Consider the following 21,044-nt stretch of genomic DNA (forward strand, 5'->3'; position numbering starts at 1 on the left):
TGGTGGTGCAGTGGTTAAGACTCCACGCTCCCAATGCAGGGGGCCTGGGTTCGATCCCTGTTCAGGGAACTAGTTCCCACATGCATGCTGCAACTAAGGAGCCCATATGCCACAACTAAGAGCCAGTGCAACCGAATAAATAAATATATATATAAAAAAAAGGAAAAATGAATCACCAGCCGACTTTACAAACACTTCTGGGAGTCACAGATACTTAAATTCTCCGTGCTTTGGTGTCTTTATTGGGGAATCGGCAGTAATGATACCACCTGTCTGGGTGAGGGCGTGGTGGGATAAAGGTTGTGTAACACCCAGCTTGGCAGATGTAAGCTTTGCTGCTGTTGTTGTAATTATTACTATTTTTACTTCACCTGTTAGTTCTGTGCAAGTTCAGTGATGGCGGGAAAAGTGCACCGTAGACTCGGTGATGGATAGCGTGCCCAGCACTCAATAAATAGTTTAATGGGTAATTGAATGAATTACATTCATATTCAAAATCCCCAAATTCTATGCTCCTTGGAGTTTGAGATTGGGTCATACCCTCTGCCGTGCTCATTCTTGGGTTCCTAACCCCTCATGGTGCCCAGTAGAGGAGCCCCCTCGCCCCAGGAGGCTCTAAGAACATGTTTGCTGGATGAATGGCCACATCCCAGAAACTCATTCGGGCTCGCTGAAGGTAGGAGATGGTGATGAGCATGACTGTCATGGCTGGAAAGAAATATCTCCTGGAAGTTGAGCTTGGTGCCCTAGAGCCGGCAGTGCTCAGGATGAATCCAGGGGACTTCAGGTCCAGTGGAATCCGGCCAGCTTTGGTCAGCAGCAGCTTGAGGAGGCAAACAAGGCTAACTTGCTCCCATGTCAAGTCCCGTGACTTGCAGACCCAAGTCAGCCAGAGCTGGCGGGAGAGGAAGAGTCAGTCTCTGCTTTTGATCTCTGGCCAACTCATCGGAACCCTGCACCAGGAGTCAGTCCACAATGTGGAATCCTGCCTGATCTCGGGGCTTGGCCGAGAGGGCCAGCCTGGGTAGGGTGAGCCAGGGCTCCTGACTGGTGGCCCACGGGGGCAGGAGAGCTCCGAGGGGCCAGTCTGGACCAGGAAAGGCTGTGGCAAACCTTTGGCTGTGAGCATCTGTGGCCAGGAACATCCAAGCAGATAAAGCTGGTGACCCAGCGGGACCCATGCGGGGAAGCAGTCGGGGTGGCTGACACACATGTTGTCATCTTCTGTTTGTTAACCAGTCTCTACCTCCTACTCCTCCCGTTACTGCCGTAAGTCTGACTCCTGGGGCCCCCCACTTTCGGACATGACTCAGGGGTAGCCCTAACACACGTCCTTCCCCTACAGTGAGTCCAAACGTCCATCTGTCACCCAATCAAATGACCTACTGCATGCCAGGGGCCCTGCCCAATCATTCTGGCCAGTGCCATCTTTGTTTTCTGACCAGCAGGGCATGTTTGACCAATGATTTGAACACCTTATTGCATTTCACCCTAGTATTTCATAATAATACTCTTGTAATTCTGTAGTGCTAAATCTAGTGGTAAGAAGAGTGTGGAGGTGACCCAAATTGAGATGAAGAGAGAAAGCACGGGGTGTGGGGAAAATGGTGATCTTTTCCACAGGTGGATTCAACTGGGAACAAGAAAAATATGAAAGAATGTGTAAAATGACCGGAGTCTAACACTGAGGGTTGTCTCCACAGGGCCTTCCCCTTCAATTTTGCAGTTATGCTCACAGTTATGGTTTATTACAGCGAGAAGATACCGATTAAAATCAGCAAAGGTAAAAGAATCACAGGACAGAGTCCAGGAGAGACCAGGAGCAAGCTTCCAATTGTCTTTTCCCAGTGGAATGGTACAGACAGCTCTTAATTCTCCTGGTAATGATGTGTAATGACACCTATGACATATTGTCATCCAGGGAAGCTCACTCAGGCCTTGGTTTCTGGGTTTGTTACTGGGGGTCAGTCACATAAGCACGGACTGTCCATGTGGCTGACTTTAGTTATTCAGTCTCCAGCCCTTCCAGAGGTCAAACTGATACAGCAGGGCCCAAGACCCCAACCATGATTCGCACTGTTGGCATAAACTATCTGGTGTGGCCCATGGTCCCCATGTAATACAAAGACACTCTTATCAGGTAAGATATTTCACGACCTTAAAGGTTATCTCCCTGGAGCTGGTCAGGACCAGTCCTTTCTTTGGAAGGTGCAGGGTTTGGGCAACTCAGGCCTTCTGAGCAGTCATTCAAGACCCAGTACATGGGAAAACTGTATAATTACATGTAAAAGAATGAAACTAGGACATTCTCTAACACCATACACAAAAATAAACTCAAAATGGATTAAAGACCTAAATCTAAGACTGGATACTATAAAACTCTTAGAGGAAAACATAGGCAGAACACCCTTTGACATAAATCACAGCAATATCTTTTTGGATCTACCTTCTAGAGGAATGAAAAAAAGAAAAATAAACAAATGGGACCTAACGTAAAAGCTTTTGCACAGCAAAGGAAACCATAAACAAAACAAAAAGACAACCCACAGAATGGGAGAAAATATTTGCAAACTTTGTAAACGACAAGGGATTAATCTCCAAAATATACAAACAGCTCATGCAGCTCTATGTCAAAAAAACCCAAACAACCCAATCAAAAAATGGGCAGAAGATCTAAATAGACATTTCTCCAAAGAAGACATACAGATGGCCAAAAGGTACATGGAAAGATGCTCAACATCACTAATCATTAGAGAAATGCAAATCAAAACTACAATGAGGTATCACCTCACACTGGTCAGAACAGCCATCATCAAAAAATCTACAAACAATAACTGCTGGAGAGGGTGTGGAGAAAAGGGAACCCTCCTACACTGTTGGTGGGAATGTAAATTGGTACAACCATTATGGAGAACAGTATGGGGGATCCTTAAAAAACTAAAAATAGAGCTACCATATGAACCAGCAATCCCACTCCTGGGCATATACCTGGAGAAAACCATAATTCAAAAAGATACATGCACCCCAATTTTCACTGCAGCACTATTTACAATAGCCAAGACATGGAAACAACCTAAATATCCATCGACAGATGAGTGGATAAATAAGATGTGGTACATACATACAGTGGAATATTACTCAGCCACAAAAAAGAATGAAATAATGTCATTTGCAGCAACATGGATGGACCTAGAGATTATCACATTAAGTGAAGTAAGTCAGAAAGAGAAAGACAAATATCATATGACATCACTTACATGTGAGATCTAAAATATGATACAGGGACTTCCCTCGCAGTCCAGTGGTTAAGGCTTCACCTTCCAGTGCAGGGGGTGTGGGTTCAATCCCTGGTCAGGGAGCTAAGATCCCACATGCCTCAGGGGCCAAAAAACCAAAACATAAAACAGAAGCAATACTGTAACAAATTCAATAAAGACTTTTAAAAAAAATGGTCCACATCAAAGAAAAAACTTAAAAAAAAAAGAGAAAGACGTATATCGTATGATATCACTTATATGTGGAATCTAAAAAAATGATACAAGTGAACTTATTTACAAAACAGAAAGAGACTCATAGACATAGAAAACAAACTTAAGGTTACCAAAGGGGAAAGGTGGAGGGGAGGGATAAATTAGGAGTTTGGGATTAACAGATACACACTAGTAAATATAAAATAGATAATCAACAAGGACCTATAGTTGTTAATCAACTACACTCCAATATAAAATAAAAATTAAAAAAAAAAGACCCAGCACAAACATGACCTCCTCAGAGAAGCTTTTGCTGACCAGCCATCCTGAACTACCCTTATCACTTCCTACTGTTTTGTCTAGGTTTGTTGTCATCATTGCTCTTGGCCATATTTTTTCTTGTTTGTGTATCGTCTACCTTCTCCTCTAGAATACAAATTCTTTGAGGGTGGAGACTTTGTTGCTCGTGCTGTATCTCAAATGTCAAGCACAGAGAATGGCAAAGAACAGGCAGGTAATAAACACTTTGATGAATGAAGAAATCTGGACCATGATGGGCTGATTTCTAATATCTTTTCTAGCTTTAAACAACCATTAATCAAGTTAATGTATTCATATTTTTTAAACTAGGTTTCGAGTTCTTGTAGAGAAAGACTTTTTCCTGTGATTTTTCTACCTGAAAGTTCTGAAGGCTGTTAGGCAAGAACAGGTGCTGAGAAATGCTTTTTGAATGCATGACTCTTCTTTCCTTGAATGTCCCACACCCTCATGCTCTCCCAGGGTTTCCCCTTCCTCGCCTTCCTTTCTCTTCCCCCATTTCACTAATATGACTTGTGAATCGGGCTGCCGACCTCACCTGTGGTTTCTCCCGTTATTTGGGGCTCTTTGGTAATGAGCTGGCACTTCCTGAGATGACAAGCACGTCTCTTCCTTAAGAGCTGTGGCTCTCTGACAACTTCACTCCAGCAGGAGGTTCAGAAGATGCCCAGTGGAAGCCAATCTTATTTGAACCCTCTTTTTTTCTTTTTGCCACAGCAGGTTTGGATGGCACGCGTATTAGTGCCCTAGGGCTGCCCTAGCAAATTACCAGAAGCTGGTGGCTTAAAGCAACAGACATTTATTCTCTCACAGTTCTGGAGGCCACAAGTTGGAAGTCAAGCTGTCAGCAGGACCACCTTCCCCAGGAAGGTTTAGGGGAAAATCCTTCCCTGCCTCTTCCAGCTTCTGGAGGCCCCTGGTATTCCTTGGCTTGTGGCTGCATCACTCCAATCTCTGCCCCCATCTTCCCTGCATCTCTCTGTGTCTCAAACCTACCCCTTCTTTCTCTTCTAAGGACACCAGTCTTCGGATATTGGACCCACGCACAATCCAGGATGATCTCATCTCAAGATCCTTAACTTAATTACATCTGCAAAAAGACTCTATTTCCAAATAAGGTCACATTCACAGGGACTAGGACTTAGGACTTGGACCTATGTTAATGGGGGATGCAATTCAACCCACAGTAACACTCACGTTGCCTACAACAAGGAAAGCACCCGAAGAGTCCTCTTTCAGTGTCTGGCTGGCAGCTGGGTCGTGCAGGCTGGAATCGTGGGGCTGCACAGATGCCAAACTTCCGCTTAGGATTATGCCCACGACTTCGGTCGGCTAACGGGGTCTTCTTCCCCACCTTGATTGTCCTGTTTATAAACTTACATACGTCTTTGCAGAAAAACCTCTGAAAATTAGCTGGAAATTAGGTGGTTGGAAATCCCAGGAGCTGGTAAGTGATGTTGGGTGGAGGGGCGGGGAGGTTGGGGTGCATCCAGCACCGGGAAGCGGGTGTCAGGGCCCCCTGTGCCGAAGGCGTGCACTCAGCTCCTGGAGGTGACTATGAACATCTCACTGGGAGATCCAGGATTTCTGTCATCCACACCATGGAACGCTGTCTGGTAGAAGGAAGGGATGGTGGTGGACATGTATCCAGGAGTGAGAGGAAGTCTGGGGGACAGATGATTGACGAAGAGATATTTGTCAATTCCTTCCTTTAGCTGAAGCTAAAATTGTTACAAAGCCAGAGGTTCCTTCCCTTCCTCACCTACTCCTAGGTCATGGTGATCTTCATGTTTGTATCTCAGTGGCTGACTGATTCTTGATTCTTCACGATACACCATTCATTAAGGAAGGCCTAATTTGGTTACCTGGGGATGGCCTCTATTCTGTTATTGAAATTTAGCTCCCCTTGCATTTCATTTGGAATTCAGAAGGCCAGATAAGCCATACGTTCCCTGGTCCTGCCGTTTTTGGTTTAAATTTACTGTCAGATACAGCGATAGAGGATGCAGCCTGCAGATCCCTGCTCTCAGCCCCAAGGCTCTGCATCAAAGTTCTCAAAATTCTTTATCAAAAGTCAAATTCAAGCATCACCTCTCCAAGTTCAAGGACAGTGACCTTGGGCAAGCCCGTCATCTGTTTTTACGAGGCTTTATCTAAACCTCAGGCTCGGCAGAATATTTTTCAGATTATAAATCTAAAATATGCTTCGTATGAAAATACATTCTTTTACATCAAAATATTATACATATTTATAATTATTTTCCTATCTCCAGGAAATCGCTCCCATTTCCCTCAGAGCTCACAAATGTTCAGTTATTTCTTAGGATTACACAAATGCATCTCAAATTTTGTGTCCCCTCCCTACCCCCCTCCCTCCCTTTTTCTCATATATCGCCTCTTATTGATGTTGGTTCTCCTCTTGACTCTTCCACACCCACATGGGCTTCATCTCTCCGCCTCTAGCCATTATGCTCTGAGCATTGTTCTTTTTCCTTCCCTTCCCCATTTCCCTTTGGGAAAGGCTCCTAAAACTGTTTTTCAAGGCATGACTTGACTACTCTCTCTTTCTTGTAATTTTCACTAACTGGCTCCAAAACCCATTTATTGCGAGGCTTTCATGGACCAGACTTGGTGATTCCGAAAGAGATACTAAGACCACTTAGAATGAAAGACGCATGCAATAAGATGACGGGAAAAGAAAAATAAATCAAAACCATAAAAAGGAACAAATATGCTCATTCTAGGACTAAGTTACTGTGATTAAATTTTACCTTTGGCTCTGGGATTCCCGTTGGTCTGGGCATTGAAGGAAACAGGGCTTACTAAGTTACACTGTTTAATAGAGAAGAATGCTGGTCCATTTGTTATTAAAGATCTTTTCTGGTTTTAAACTACAAAAGGAATTTTTCCGGTGGGTGTCATGCAAGGGACACTGACATAATGGACAAGGCAGAGATTATCTTGACCTAGAAGACTCCTGCCCCTCCAAACAGGAACCTGGGCATCCCCTCCTCAGGATGCTCCTGTGTGACTTAGTTACAGAATACCCCCCATGGGACTGAACAAGTTGACCCCCTGAGCAGAGGTGAGAGAACCTACCATTTCCTTGCTGGAAAGCACCCGCCCAGGTCCTACTCAGATGCCGGTGTTGATACAGGTTCTGCTATACTATTAACACTGCTTGTGTCGGATTCCCAGCCAACTGTTTCTTTTTTAATTAATTAATTAATTAATTAATTAATTTTGGGCTGCGTTGGGTCTTCATTGCTGCACGCAGTCTTTCTCTAGTTGTGGCAAGCGGTGGCTACTCTTCGTTGAGGTGCGCGGGCTTCTCATTGCGGTGGCTTCTCTTGTTGCAGAGCATGGGCTCTAGGCATGCGGGCTTCAGTAGTTGCGGCTCGCAGGCTCAGTAGTTGTGGCTCGTGGGCTCTAGAGTGTGGGCTCAGAAGTTGTGACGCACGGGCTTAGTTGCTCCGCAGCATGTGGGATCTTCCTGGACCAGGGCTCGAACCCGTGTCCCCTGCACTGGCAGGCGGATTCTTAACCACTGCGCCACCTGGAAAGTCCCCCGATTGCTTCTTGAAGCCACTCCAGGTCCCTGATGATCAAACGAGTTCATTAACTTTACCCGGAAAAGTGGCCGCAGGTGGGTTTTCCCACGAACATTGTCCTGCTTTGTGTCACAGGATATTGCAACTCTGGCTTCCGCTGCTTGGACCCCAAATCACTACTTGGCCCAAAGGAAGTTATCAAAAATGATGATGATGGTGGTGATGATGATGGTGGTGATGGTGCTGGTGATGATGACAGTATCAGATAACCTCACCTTTTTGGAGAGCTTAAATCGTGAGTCACTGGGCTAAGTGTTGGTCATGTGTTTTCTCATTTAATTTTTTTTTAACATCTTTATTGGAGTATAATTGCTTTACGGTGTTGTGTTAGTTTCTGCTGTATAACAAAGTGAATCAGCTGTATGTATACATATATCCCCATATCCCCTCCATCTTGCGTCTCCCTCCCACCCTCCCTATCCCACCCCTCTGGGTGGACAGAAAGCACTGAGCTGATCTCCCTGTGCTATGCGGCTGCTTCCCACTAGCTATCTATTTTACATTTGGTAGTGTATATATGTCCATGCCACTCTCTCGCTTCGTCCCAGCTTACCCTTCCCCCTCCCCGTGTCCTCAAGTGCATTCTCTAGGTTTGTGTCTTTATGTTTCAGACATTACATGAAATTTCTAAAAATCTTATATGTTCTGGTAGAATGTTATGTCATAATTCTAGTTATTACTTTAAAATGTATATCTCAGAAATAAAAAAAAAGATTAACTATGAGTTGAACCTGGATGATGGATACAGAAGAGTTCATTATACTGCTATTTTTGTTTATATTTTGTTTTTATTTTCTATAGTAAAATGTTTTTAAAAAATTAAAAAAAAAAGACGCTCCCTAACTTGACGGCGCGGAGACTTCTGGGAAATAGAGTCCTGGTGCTTGTCCCGCTCTCCGGGCGGGCTTTGGCAGGCAGATTTCCGGCGTCCCCCTGCACAGGCGCGCCTCACGGTTTGTGCGTGTTGGCGCACGCGCACCACCGTTGCCGCGCCGCCCTCGCTTCCAGTGTGTGCCGAGGTCCCCGCTGGTCGTCGTTCTCAGGTCCTGGCGGCTGGCGGGTGAGGATTGCGGGGCGTGCGGGGCTGGACGCCATCCGGCCGGGCCGGCAGCCAGTGGGCGCGGGCTGTGCGGGCGAGGGTTCGCGTGGGCCTGGCGGAGGCTGGAACGGGGACCCCCGAGCGCGAGCCCCGGAGCCCGCGGGCTGGGCCGCAGGGACCGGGCGGGCGGCGGCGGCGCAGTGCCCGACCTTCTGCGGCGCGCGGCAGAGCGAGGTCCCGGGGGGACGTGGGCCTGAAGGGAGCTTGTGCCGTAGGCCCAGAGCCGGCTCCTCGGGCTCAGTGGCCTCGGGAGGCGGAGAGGAGGGACCCCGGGAGAGGAGCGCGCCGGAGGAGCAGCCCCCGGCCCGGAGCCTCGGGAGCCCGGGGCCGGTCCGCGAGTCCCGACTGGGTAGGTGGTGCGTCTTCGGGCCTGCAGGCGGTTGTAGACCCTGCGGCCCTTGGAGAGCGGGGCTCGGGTGAGCCCGCCGCGGGCCCCGCGGGAGAGCGACCGGGAGGGTTTGACCGCTTCCCGGAGGTGGAGGGGTCGGGCTGGAGGGCAGAGCCGGCTGCTCCGGATGGGGCTCCCCTGGGACTTGTGAGCTCCGGGTGTGCTGGGGGAGCAGGGGCCACAGGCTCGGCCGGGAGGTGCCGCGTCCACCCCTCCCTGCAACCCCGATCCTCCTCGTCCTCCTGCTGTCGCCGTGTCGGGCTCTCGCACGTGTCTCTCGAGGCCCATCAGCACGTTGTTGTCTAAGCGAAGCGTCCGCTGTCCCCCTGGGTTGTGCCCCGTGGACTCGCACGGTGTAGTTAGTGCGGGATGAGTCTGCAAGGCTTCTGTCCCGCTGCCTCGGTTGAGGAAGGAAGAGATTGGGCCTGAGAAGGGAGGTGACTTGTCCCAGATCCTCACCGGGTGTGCACGTGGGGTCGCTAACAGGACTCAGAACTCCTAGGGCAGGTGTTCTGTCCACTTAAAGTCAGTTTTAAGAAAAGATGTTTTTGAGCGTCGCACTTAAGTTTGTCCAAATAATTGGAAGAGTGAAACGCACCTGAGTGTATCCCTTTATCCTGGGTGTCCTGTGGATTTTCTGTTCTGAAGTTGTTAGCAGAGTTGGTGAGAAGAGATAAACTTTAAGCGTTTTTTAATCTCATATTTATCGACGGAGGTTTATTTTAATAGGATTCGGTGTACACTGACTACTGAAAACAAAGTATCCCCTCAGTTACCACAGTCACGTGGGAGTTACAGACCTGAGGGTGGTTGCTCCCTCATCATTCTAACAGGCCCTCGTTAAGGTGAAAGGGCGGGTCTCCCACAGGTGTCTCTTGTGGAGCGCGGGGCGGGTGCTCGTGCACCCCGAGCCGCTTCAGTCGTAGCTTCACTGCCTGCGTTTTTGTCCTTCTCCAGGTCCGCCTCCACTGTCACAGTCCTGCACGTTGTTCCAAGAGCAGCGGAAAATGAATCGGTCTCCGGTGAGTTTTGCTGTTTACGTATTGACTTGCTGCTCTTGTTTTGTAATAAGAGCTTGGGAGGCGAATAGTTCAAAATTTAAAATGGGAAAGTAGGACTAGGTAAAAGATGTGGTTAGACAAAGCGTAGAGGAGCAGGTCAGTACCAAGTGTTTCTGGCAAGTTCTACGCGTAGATCCCACGATCCTCTTATAGCCACAGTACAAGCCTCGGGTTCTTGACATTTGTGGCAAAATGCCATCCCTTGCTTGACTTACATTGTCCTGCCGAAGCACTTTTGTTCTCGGGCATGAAAGGTTTCCTTGAGGATCCCGCTGTAGGCCGCTAGCCTTCCTGAGTGACAGCCCCTAACGTGTTGACATTGGTGCCTTCCTTGTGCTTCCTGTAAGCCGAGAGCATGCTGTCCAGGGAGCACTCAGTGCATATAACTTTTCTGTTCAGTACAGCACTGTTGTCCCGTAGGTACATTGTTTTCAGTGCTCACTCCAGGGATGCAGCGAGGATCATCTGGAGGAACTGCCTTGTCACCCTTCAAGTAAATTTCCCTCTTTGTCTCTTAGAATCTAACGGGGTCGCGTTACACACCACGTAGTGATGTCTCTGGCAAAGATTCCTTATTTCCCATCTGAATTTTATCGTGCAGCCTGCGGTCTTGGTTCTGCCCCTCCCCGGAACCTGATCCGGTTGAGGTGACCTGTCATCCAGCATACAAACCAGTGGACATTTGCCAGTCCTCACTTCAGACCACTGTCGCCTTCCCATCTGCAGAGTCTCCTATGTTGGTTTCTGTGACAGATCTCTCCTTGCTCTCTTCCTGACTGATTCTTTCTTCCGCCCTCTTTGTGTGTTGTCTTTTTACTCTTGGTTCATGACTCTTAAACCTGTCTGATCTCACCCTCTGGTGCTTTTCACCTCCAGCTCTGTCAGTTCTCCCACCTGGACCAGATAGATGCCTCTGTCCAGCCACTTGCCAGCATGTCTATGGAGTTTGTCCAAAGGGCACCTCAAATGACTAGATCCAGTAGATCCAAAAATGATTATTTACAGCTCCCCCGCCCCTTGCCTTTTCCTTTTGTCCCTGCCAGCTCATCGTTGCATCATCCAGCCTGTCACCCTACCCAGAAAAATGGGTTCATTGTAGAGTCCTTCTCCATCCTCTGTTAGCACGTTGTAGTATTAGGCTTGTTAATGTCGTATTCTAAACGGTTCTTATTCGTTCTTCTTCATCCCATACTTGCTACCATTAAAATAGCTTATTTTTTCATTTCTATAGTTACAGAACCTTTTTTTCTGTGCTGCTACCTCTTTCCTCCACCAGCTCAAGTGTATTTTCCACGCTGAGTATTTCTCCTAAAATATGAATCACAGCAGTTTGTCTCCACGTGGGAAGCACTTTAGAGGTTCCCTGGGTGACTGGACAAACGAGGTTGCCGTTCTGTGGAGCCATTAACCCTCGAGCCCAGCACTGGGGGGAGGTCGTCACTCGCTGCTGTTGCGTTTGGATGGGTCTGTGGGGTGAGATCCTGCTCGGAGAGGCTTAGGAGAGAGGAGTGGGAGAACGGGGTTTGTTGTGTTCCTAGCTTTTTCAAGACGTTTTGCTGTGACGGGGAAAAGAGAAATTGGACAGTAGCTGGAGTAGGAGCTGAGGTCCGGGTCGGGTGTTGTGTTGTGTTGTGTTGTGCTGTGTCGTAACGGGAGAAACAACAGCGGGAATGATCCAGTAGACGCGTGTGGGAGCGGGGAGAGCTGCGGCCCGGGGTCCTGGCGTGGGGAGGGGGTGGCAGAGCTGGGGTGCAGGTGGAGAAGCCCTCCGATGGCTTCTCTGTTCTCAGGGAAGCAGCTCCTCAGCTGAGGGTGAGGGTGAGCTTGGGGGCTGGAGGAGAGGGCAGCGCTCTGGGGCCCAGCTCCATCCTGACCATCAGCACACACCGTTCCGCCAGCCGGGAAGACTGTACTTGCCTTCTCTGCCTGAAAAGCCATCTCCTTTCTTAAACGTGGGAGTAGTTACTCTTTGGGGAGCCTGTGTGATTCCACGGGTACTTCTCAGCTCAAAGCGCATTGAGTACCAGTTCTGGCCACGGACATTTTCTGCTCTGCTGATGGAAGGATCCCCAGAGGAAGTGTCCTGCTTGCCTGGCTCTTGGCTTTGGTGACCCTTCACACCATCTAGTGTTGTGTTTCTTTTCTTAGGCATAAACATCAAATGTCTTCAGGTTCTGCATGTGATCTTAAGAAGCAATTCTCTGCTTCCGGGAGCTTCTGTTCTCCTCAGGAAAGGCACTTCACAGACGTAATTACAGGAGAGGACGGGAATCCTGCCCGTCGATACGTAGGGAACTCCAGAGTGCTGACAAAGCAGGGCCTGGTTTTCTCTCTTTCTTTCTTTCTTTTAATTTTTATTTATTTATTCGTTTTTGGCTGCATTGGGTCTCTGTTGCCGCGCGCGAGCTTTTTTCTCTAGTTGCGGCGAGCGGGGGCTACTCTTTGTGGCGGTGCGCGGGCTTCTCATTGCAGTGGCTTCTCTTATTGCGGAGCACAGCTTCTAGGCATGCGGGCTTCAGTAGTTGTGGCATGCGGCCTCAGTGGGTGTGGCTCGCGGGCTCTAGAGCGCAGGCTCCGTAGTTGTGGCACACGGGCTTAGTTGCCCTGCGGCATGTGGGATCTTCCCGGACCACGGCTCGAACCCGTGTCCCATGCGTTGGGAGGAGGATTCTTTTTTTTGTACATGGATGGCCACAACAAAAGCAACAATGATTGCAATTACCAAACAGGAAACACACTCATACTATGTCATAATATCGACATTCAGTCCAGTAATCCTCCACTGTAACAGCTCCTTTACTTTGCAGTGAAAATTGATTTGTATATTCTTTGCCTCTGAGTCCTTGTGGGATTCTTTTTTTTTTTTTTAAATTCAAACAGAAAGTCACAAAAATTATACTCATCCTCATCAGTTCACTCAGTCCCATGTAATTAATTTTTTTTTCATCTTGATCTTTTGTTAGCACTTTTATGAGCTCATCAGTTTTTCATTAGAGTTCTGAAAATGCTTATTCATTCAGTTCAGCAGTACAGTCAGTTACCAGAAACCTGTACTTGTTAGAGTGTTTTCCATGAATTTCCTGAAGATGAAACCCTTTTATAGGAACATATTTACAAAAGCATCAGAGTACACCCAGAACTGTCTGTAAATGACAAAAGACTTAAAAATGACCACGGTTAAAGATTTGATGAAAGTTCATAATAATGCAGTTGACAAGAAAATTAGTTATTTCTGAGATATACATTTTAAAGTAATAACTAGGATTATGACTTATAACATTATACCAGAACATATAAGATTTTTAGAAATTTCATGTAATGTCTGAAACATTTATATTAATATATTTCCATACAAATAACCCAATGAAAGTTTAGTATTAGTTGTTTTGTTTGTTTGTTTGTTTATACTGCGGGTTCTTATTAGTCATCGATTTTATACACATCAGTGTATACATGTCAATCCCAATCGCCCAATTCAGCACACCACCATCCCCACCCCACCGCAGTTTTCCCCCCTTGGTGTCCATATGTCTGTTCTCTACATCTGTGTCTCAACTTCTGCCCTGCAAACCGGCTCATCTGTACCATTTTTCTAGGTTCCACATACATGCGTTAATATATGATATTTGTTTTTCCCTTTCTGACTTACTTCACTCTGTATGACAGTTTTTAGATCCATCCACGTCTCAACAAATGACTCAATTTCGTTCCTTTTTATGGCTGAGTAATATTCCATTGTATATATGTACCACAACTTCTTTATCCATTCGTCTGTTGATGGGCATTTAGGTTGCTTCCATGACCTGGCTATTGTAAATAGTGCTGCAATGAACATTCGGGTGCATGTGTCTAGAGCGCAGGCTCCGTAGTTGCACACGGGCTTAGTTGCCCTGCAGCATGTGGGATCTTCCCGGACCACGGCTCGAACCCGTGTCCCATGCGTTGGGAGGAGGATTCTTAACCACTGCGCCACCAGGGAAGCCCTATTTTTAGTCTTTTAAGGAACCTCCATACTGTTCTCCATAGTGGCTGTATCAATTTACATTCCCACTAACAGTGCAAGAGTGTTCCCTTTTCTCCACACCCTCTCCAGCATTTATTGTTTGTAGATTTTTTGATGATGGCCATTCTGAGTGGTGTGAGGTGATACCTCATTGTAGTTTTGATTTGCATTTTTCTAATGATTAGTGTTGTTGAGCATCCTTTCTCGTGTTTGTTGGCAATCTTATATCTTCTTTGGAGAAATGTCCATTTAGGTCTTGTGTCCATTTTTGGATTGAGTTGTTTGTTTTTTTGATATTGAGCTGCGTGAGCCGCTTGTATATTTTGGAGATGAATCCTTTGTCAGTTGCTTCGTTTACAAATATTGTCTCCCACTCTGAGGGTTGTTTTTTTGTCTTGTTTATAGTTTCCTTTGCTGTGCAAAAGCTTTTAAGTTTCCTTAGGTCCCATTTGTTTACTTTTGTTTTTATTTCCATTTTTCTAAGAGGTGGGTCAAAAAGGATCTTGCTGTGATTTATGTCATAGAGTGTTCTGCCTATGTTTTCCTTTAAGAGTTTTATAGTGTCTGGCCTTACATTTAGGTCTTTAATCCATTTTGAGTTTATTTTTGTGTTATGGTGTTAGGTAGTGTTCTCATTTCATTCTTTGACAGGTAGCTGTCCAGTTGTCCCAGCCCCACTTATTGAAGAGGCTGTCTTTTCTCCACTGTATATTCTTGCTTCCTTCATCAAAGATAAGGTGACCATATGTGCGTGGGTTTATCTCTGGGCTTCCTATCCTGTTCCGTTGATGTATATTTCTCTTCCCTAAAGTATATTTCAATAAAGGTGTGTACGTTGTTTTTTTAGACACAAGGCTATCGCACACTTAACAGACTACAGTATAGTGTAAACGTAAGTTTTTCATGCACGGGTACACCAAAAAATTCATGTGACTCGCGTTATGGCGGTATTCGCTTCATCGCAGTGTTCTGGAACTGAAGCTGCAGTGTCTCTGAGCTGGGCCTGTATACCCAGAAGTGGGATTGCTGGATCATATGGAATTTTTATTTAAAAGATTTTGAGAAAACTCCATACTGTTTTCCACAGTGCCTGCACGATGTTACATTCCTGCCTACAATATGCAAGGGTTACGATTTCTCTACAACCTTGACAACTCTATGTTTAAAAAGAAATAAAAAATTGTAGCCATTCTAACAGATGTGAGGTAATATCTCATTATGAGTTTGATTTGCATTTCCCGGATGATTAGTGACGTTGAGCACCTTTTCATGTACCTGGTGCTGTGTTAAGTATTCCTAACACACATACACACACACAAAGGGATAGAAGGAGTCTTTTGGAAGTGATGAGTATATTACCGTGATGGTGGTGATGGTATCACAGGTGTGTGCATATGTCCAAACTCATCAAGTTATACAAATTAAACCTGGGCTGGATTTTGTATATCAGTTATACGTAAATAAAGCTGTAAAAGCCCAGCAGCAAGTGGTGTGTTTCATGAGCCGGTGAAGCCCAGGTACATCTTTTCTCCTCTCCCAGGGGTGAACCCACCCAAGCAGCCATTGAACTTGGCTCACTTTCCGTTTCTTTAGTCTCCCCTTCTATTACTTTTGTGTTTCTGCTTTGTTTTCAGATTACAGCTAAGTGCTTCCCCATTTGTAGCAGCAGTGATTCTGAGTTTGGCTCTGTCGTTTGAAGACTTTTGATGGTCTCTCCAAAACGATTTTCTACAGAACGAATCTCAGTTAGGTGAGAGGTGACAGAGGATCTGGTTTGTTAGTCTTTTCTTAGTCTTTTCTGTTTGTCTATTTGACTACATTGACAAGCTCAAATCAGTTAAGAATCTCTTGCCCAATGGGAGGAGAACGGCTCTTTAATATCTAGACTGGTGAGTGTTTATTCCTGATCCATGTCTAAGACTTTAGAACTGAAGGTAAAAGTTCCATTTCTCTGTATGTCTGTGTGTCTGTAATTCAGAAAGGTCTTTACCTCTGACAGTGTGAGTATGTAATGTTTTCCTACTTCTGGATCTATTAAAGTAGATTGTAGAGTCTCTTAAATTAAAGGGTTTCTGTCCTGATTGGCTTACAAAGATACAAATGTGCTTATAAAAATTATGTATCCCTAAAATTCTCAGAGAGAAAGGAATTTGAACTTCTGATACTTTAAATGTGCTAGAAAAGTATTCTTACAGAAATCAAGTCAGGGAATTCCCTGGCGGTGCAGTGGTTAGGACTCGGTGCTTTCACTGCCAGGGTCCGGGTTCAGTCCCTGGTCAGGGAACTAAGATCCAGCAAGCCTCTCGGTGCAGCCAAAAAAACAAACAAACAAAAAAATCAACTCAGAAACTTAAAGACTTCAAGTTTACATAATTTAGGTAAATCTTTGGCGAATGAAACTAGTTTAATATTTTTGGTTTAATAAAAAGTTATTCCTATCTTATTTATCAGTATTAGGCATACATTGAAAACAGTTCTACTTGGGTGTGTTCTTCCTAAATTTATATAGGTGTACCCATCAAATAAGCTAACATTACTTCTACTTAATATTTAAGGTTACGAAAAATGTAAATTTGTGTTTAACCACATTTAATTATTCTTCTGACAGACTTTATTTCAACAGTAACTATGTCTTGTACTGTGTCAGCTTGTCGATACATTCCAAGATCTTTAGTTTACGTAAACCCTTGAACTGATATTAAATTGTGTTACTTACTGGATAATCATTGGATACCGAGGTCATTTCTAAGCAAGACAGAAACCTGAAACGTTGATCACTAAGCATAATCTCAAGTTCTATGCTCTTGCTGCATATTTTTATTGGTTACCTAGAGGCTGTATCTGTGGGTGTGTTAATGAATGTGTTTGTCTCTGGCACTTGGAGAAGTTGTGTAAGGGATGTTTGTGGCTTCGTAAAGTTGTGTTACGTGTGTTCATGAGCTCTGCTAGCCTAAAATGCTGGTGTGTGATGGGCAGTTGTCAGTTATTCACTCCTAGTTTTGTTTGTGCAATGGAAGTAACTTTGGTTCAAAGTTATTATGAATAGAATATGAAAGAGACTTGAGCAATAGTAATGTGATCGGCTGGAACAGAACTCAGATGCAGCTGCTCATCGCTCAGAAGTCAGTGTTCCAGAGACAAGGGTTGGTGGAAGAAGAAGGATGCTTTATTCAGGAAGCTGGCAACCTGGGAAGATGGTGGACTAGTGTCCCCCAAAGCATCTCCCAGTTGCCAATTAGAGGGAAAAGGGGTTTATAGGGAAAAGACGGGAAGTCTCTGGGCTGTGCAGGTGGGGGCTACATGCAGAGTAGCACAGTCAGCTCTGACCATCATCTTGACATCGGTCGTGCAGTGGTGTGGTCAGTGTGTCATGTTGATTGTTTCAGGCACAGTTAATCTTCAAGTCCAGTGTTGGTTTGTTCCCATTTCCTTGAGGCCAGTTCCTGGAATTGTGTAAGCCATTGGTTCAGGTCTGCTCAAGACGGAGCAGCTTATGTCATAGCTCCAGTCTGGTCATCATACAGTTAGCTTTCTCCTCTTGTAGCGGTTTTAGTATCTGCAAAACAAGTTAGGAATGTGTCTCTGACACTGTTACTTATGCCCTTGGGGAGGAACTAAAGATTCTGTGACTGCTGTTGTCCTAATCGTGAACTGCTTGAACCCGTTCTTTTGTGACTCGGGAGGCCCGGGAGACTGCAGCTGTTTTACAAACAAGAGGCAGGGGACATGGAAGGGCCCTGCAGGGTCCTGCTTGGTTCCAGCAACCGAGAGGTACAACTTTGTATGCAAGATGATGAGATGTAGTTTTGTTTATTAACAGGAACAAAAATAGTTTGGTCCTAAAGTAAAATGACTGATTGTTCCAGCACCAGAAAGAGGATAGTGAAGGACACCACCTGAATGAATCTAGAAAGTTGTAGGAGACTGGTGGAAAGGGAATTGTATTTGTCTCAGCCGAAGGTGGCTCAGTTTTGATGTTTACTGCAGAGATTTTCAAAAAAGAGCTTATGGTTCTCTTAAGTATCAAATATTATATTGATGCAAAGCTGGAGTTTGGTTTTCTCTCTGTAAAAATGATATATTTTTTCGTGGCGTACTGGTCTCCTTAATAAGTGGTTGGAAAAGTTGTTCTGTAAATCTGCCGAAACAGCAGAGATTCTGTATCTCACTGGAAGAGCTTTCTGCACCTAGTTCTGAATTCATCCGGCCGCCTTATTTTCTTGAAAAGAAATGCACAGGGACTTCCCTGGTGGCGCAGCGCTTAAGAATCCGCCTGCCAGTGCAGGGCACACGGGTTCGAGCCCTGGTCCGGGAAGATCCCACATGCTTTTAGAAACTAGAGCACGGAGAGAGTGAGGTCATATGAAATTTGGAACGCTAAATATTGTCATAGTTTTAAGCAGTTTGAAGATTGCTGGAAGAAATGATTTGTCCTTCATTCAAGTAATACACATTTGATGAATACTTGCAAAAAGTAAACAATAAAAAATCCTCTAGAGCCCGCGAGCCACAACTACTGGAACCCACGTGCCTAGAGCCCATGCTCCGCAACAAGAGAAGCCACCGCATTGAGCAGCCGACGCCCCACAACGAAGAGCAGCCCCCGCTCACCGCAACTAGAGAAAGCCCACGTGCAACAGCGAAGACCCAACGCAGACAAAAATAAATAAATAAATATATAAATGTACTAAAAAAAAAAGAAAGAAAATAAATGCACAACAAAATTTCTGCGTTTCTGAGAAAGTTAAGCTTCCTTAAAACTGTGTTCCTTTTGGCCTAGTTTTTTCTCTTTAAAGTGTACTGTCAGGAATTCCCTGGCATTTCTGGGGTTAGGACTGTGCGCTTCCACTGCTAGAGGCCTGTTTTTGATCCTTGGTCAGGGAACTAAGATCCCGCCAGCTGCGTGGCGCGGCCGAAAAAACAGCAAAGACAAACTAATCATACTTCAGCCGTTAAACGAAGTCCAGGGCCTTTAGTTCCTCCTCAAGGGCTATCGGGTAATATTCTGAGGTAGGTCCTTGGAGCTGTTTTGCAGAGACTGAAACCCCCAGCAGGTGGAAGAAGTTAACTGCATGCTGCCCACAAGCCCGTAGACGCCAGACCAGTTGGAAGCAGAAGGCTGATGATGTTGCGTCCCCGTTCCCTCACCACCAACCAATCAGAAGAATGTCTGTGAGCTGATCACGCACCCTGTGACCCTCTCTTCAACATGTAGCCCCTTTCTCTGTTCCCTATATAGTCCTCAAGCAAAGCCTCAGGAGGGGAGAGTTGGTTCTTTGGGACGAGTCCACTTTGGGGGAGTCCACTCCCCTGGGCTGCCGGCTTCCTCAGTAAAGCTGTGTTTCCTTTTACCCAACACTTGTCTCTCGGTATTGGAGTCCTGAACGATGCAAGATCTGCCTCATCTTCTGTAGTTTTTTCTCCACGAAAAATAATTCAGGATTATTTTTCAGAGTTAAGAAATGTGGTTGGATAATCACAACGCCATTAAGCCACACCTCGTTGGGCAGCAAACAGGCGAAGCAGACTGGTAATGACCACACACATCATGATTGTGAGAAGACTTTCATCTTTATTATATTTCCCCAAAAGCTGCATTGCACGGTACTCTTTAATAATCTAAAATAACATACAAACTGGTGGAGACAAGTTAAAAACTTATGACTGAATTCCCACAATTCAGTAATGAGAAGTAAAAAAATACAAATTTATGCTTACAAGAATTGGGAGGAAATACCCACCTAGCTATAGGTAGAATGGAAATATTAGGTAATAGATAAAATGTATATTATGTAATAGATAAAAACAAAAATCTCTGTTGAAAATGTGAATAAAATTGTATATAGGTGTAAATATACAACAGCTATAATACTCATCACAAAACTTGGTAGGAATAAGATGTTTCACAGTGAAGACTATTTCAAAACTATTTAAAATACATCTATAAATATAAAATATAAAAATACAATAATTTTATAGGTGACATTTTCAAAATAAGCCAGTGAAAGTTAAGTCATCAGTCATGACCGTGTGGCTCTAATTATATATTTTAAAGTTATTCCCTCCTATTCTGAGCCCCCTACACGCCACCTTCAAATGCTTCTGGACTGGGGCAAACAAGTGTATAAAAAATGGGACCTCCGATGTTCATCTCAGGGGAGATTTGAATGAAATGATCTGAAAATTGGGGTGGTGCCTTCCAAAGGGATGGAACGTGACAGAACCCTGATTTCTTATTGTCCTGCCACAGACTCCTAGAAGCACGCCCCGCTCCCAGGAGTGTGACACGAAAACTCTCTTGAGCTCGTTCTAGAAGACGCTGGGTTCTTCCCGATCATCTGCACAAGAGGCTTCTCCCTCCCTTCCTCACGGCTGTCGTCAGTGTGTGGATTGACCTCCTGTGCAACATCCTCATCTCTCCTGGGCTCTGTGATCTGGAAGTAAGAGAAGGAGCAAGGATGTCAGATTTCAAAGTGGCAACTGTCCAGATACAAAGGTTTTCACATTCTTAGTCAGTTCTCACCAGAATTGAGACTCATTTATGATTGCAGTTGTATCTCAAATTCTCCATTCGGAGCCCCAGTCCTGAACCATTCATTGTTTTCAAGTGCGATTCTTGGACTTTGGTGACCCTGACTGCAAAAACTACTGAACACACCTAAGGTCAGGCCCAGTCACCTGCTTTATAGCCAAGACTCCAGGTGACTCTGCTCAGGGAGCTGGCATTTGGCGAATGCTGCTTTCGTCTTAACTCACCTTGGTCCTTTGGCACCACTTGAATTCTGAACTTGGAACCACACTACAGACATCACTGACCGGTCAGCATCGTGGACCAGGAGACCTGATGCCTGATCCCTAATCCTAATCCTGGAGCCTAATGTCTATTTTATTATTAATTTTTAATTTACTTATTTTCTTTATTTTATTTTTGGCTGCATTGGGTCTTTGTTGCTGCGCGTGGGCTTTCTCTAGTTGTGGTGAGCGAGGACCACTCTCCGTTGCTTCTCATGACGCTTCTCTTGTGGCGGAGCACGGGCTCTAGGCGCACAGGCTCAGTAGTTGTGGCTTGCGGGCTCTAGAGTACAGGCTCAGTA

The sequence above is a fragment of the Eubalaena glacialis genome, chromosome 13 (assembly GCF_028564815.1).
Source record: "Eubalaena glacialis isolate mEubGla1 chromosome 13, mEubGla1.1.hap2.+ XY, whole genome shotgun sequence".
NCBI classification, from domain to species: Eukaryota; Metazoa; Chordata; class Mammalia; order Artiodactyla; family Balaenidae; genus Eubalaena; species Eubalaena glacialis.